Raw genomic sequence first — 2,500 nt, 5'->3', positions numbered from 1 at the left:
TGGAGGAGGTGAGGATGGATTCAATGATCGCTGTATAGAATTGCACCATCATTGTCTTTGGCAGGTTGCATTTCTTCAGCTGCCGTCGAAAGTACATCCTCTGTTGAGCTCTCTTGGCGAGGGAGCTGATGTTCAGTTCCCACTTGAGGTCCCGGCAGAGAATAGTGCCCAGGAAGCGGAAGGACTCCACAATTTTGACTGCGGAGTCTAACAGGGTGATGGCGGTGAGTGGGGCTGTATTCTTCCTGAAGTCCACAACCATCTCAACTGTCCTTAGAGCATTTAGCTCTAAGTTGTTCTGGCTACACCAGGTCACCAGGTTGTCAGCTTCCCACCTATAGTCAGACTCATCCCCACCAGAGATCAGCCCAATGAGGGTGGTGTCGTCCGACAAACTTCAAGAGTTTGACGGACAGATGATTGGAGGCGCAGCTGTTGGTATACAGGGAGAAGAGCAGTGGGCAAAGGACGCAGCCCTGAGGAGTTCCCGTGCTGATGGACCTGGAGTCAGAGACTTCTGTTCCCGGCTTAACGCACTGCTTCCTGTCAGAGAGGAAGTCTGTGATCCACCTGCAGGTGGAGTAGGGCACGTTCAGCTGGAAGAGCTTGTCCTGAAGCAGGGCAGGGATGATGGTGTTGAAGGCAGAGCTGAAGTCCACAAACAGGATCCTGGCGTAGGATGCTGGGGCGTCCACATGCTGTAGGGTGAAGTGGAGGGCCATGTTAACTGCGTCGTCCACAGACCTGTTGGCTCTGTAGGCAAACTGAAGGGGGTCCAGGAGAGGGTCTGTGATGGCTTTGAGGTGTGCCAGGAGCAGGCGCTCAAAAGACTTCATTACCACAGATGTAAGGGCGACCGGTCTGTAATCATTTAGTCCTGTTGGCCTTAGCTTTTTGGGCACAGCGATGATGGTGGAGGACTTGAGACAGGCTGGTACATGGCATGTCTCCAGGGAGGTGTTAAAGATGTTGGTGAACACCGGAGACAGCTGGTCAGCGCAGTGCCTGAGGGTGGCTGGAGAGACAGAGTCCGGCCCGGCTGCTTTGCGTGGATTCTGCCTCTTGAAAAGCCCATTAACTTCTCCCTCCTGAAAGGAGAGAGTCGTTTCTGTAGTATGGGTGGGGGATGGGGCCTCTTGGGTGGGAAGGGGTGGTTCAGGACAGTCCAATTGTCTTTCAAATCTACGGTAGAACTCGTTCAGGTCGTTGGCTAGGCGGGAGTCGTTAGTGGTGTGGGGCGCTCTGGGTTTGTAGTTGGTGATGTGCCTGAGCCCTTTGGCAGACAGAAGCAGCGTCGTTAGTAGAGAACTGGTGTTTTAGTGTCTCTGAGTACAGTCGTTTAGCCTCTCTCACCGCTTTGCTAAACCTGTTCTTCGACTCCTTGAATCTGTCTCTATCCCCACTCCTAAACGCTTCCTCCTTCTCCAACCTCAACCTTTTGAGCTTTGCTGAGAACCAGGGCTTGTTGTTGTTAAAGTTCACCCTGGTACGTGTTGGGATACAGCAGTCCTCACAGAAGCTGATGTACACAGCCTCTGTGAGTTCATCCAGACTATTGGTAGCAGTCGTGAACATATCCCAGTCAGTACAGTCTAAGCACGCCCGCAAATCTTCCACAGCCTCACTGGTCCACTGTTTAGATGTCCTCACAGCAGGTTTACAGAGTTTTAGTTGCTGCCTGTATGCACGAATCAGGTGGACCAAGGGAGTTCTGTGCGAGCCGAACAGCCCCGTGACCCACAAGAGAAACATCCCCGCCAAATTCGAGCGTTTGACGGGGTCTATCCGTGAAAAAATATTCACGTTTTTGAGTGCACATGCATTTCTGCTGCAAATGCCTCTGGAAGTTTCATGCCGTTCGTATGCCAATTGTGGCAACACGAAAATGACCCGTTTTCCCATTCCGAGGGATTTCTGTGCGACCCTAACAGCCCCGTGAGCCACAAGAGACACATCCCCGCCAATTTCTAGCGTTTCACGGGGTCTATCCGTGAAAAATATAGACGTTTTTGAGTGCACATGCATTTCTGCTGCAGATGCCTCTGGAAGTTTCATGCCGTTCGTACGCAATGTGGCAACACGAAAATGACCCCTTTTCCCATTCCGAGGGATTTCTGTGCGACCCTAACTAACAGCGCCCGTGAGCCACAAGAGAGACATCCCCGCCAATTTATAGCGTTTCACGGGGTCTATCCGTGAAAAATATAGACGTTTTTGAGTGCACATGCATTCCTGCTGCAAATGCCTCTGGAAGTTTCATGCCGTTCCTATGCAATGTGGCCACACAAAAATGACCCGTTTTCCCATTCCGAGGCATTTCTGTGCGACCCTAACAGCCCCGTGAGCCACAAGAGAGACATCCCCGCCAACTTCTAGCGTTTGACGGGGTCTATGCGTGAAAAATATTAAAATTTTTGAGTGCACGTGCCTTTCTGCTGCAAATGCCTCTGGAAGTTTCATGGCGTTCCTATGCAATGTGGCAACACGAAAATGACCCCTT

Source organism: Petromyzon marinus, unplaced genomic scaffold (genome assembly GCF_048934315.1).
Source record: "Petromyzon marinus isolate PM22_M1 ecotype Great Lakes invasive population unplaced genomic scaffold, UKy_Petmar_22M1.pri1.0 PM_G_Scaffold_40, whole genome shotgun sequence".
NCBI classification, from domain to species: domain Eukaryota; kingdom Metazoa; phylum Chordata; class Hyperoartia; order Petromyzontiformes; family Petromyzontidae; genus Petromyzon; species Petromyzon marinus.
The sequence above is the reverse complement of the archived record's forward strand: the minus strand, read 5'-3'. Positions refer to the sequence as shown.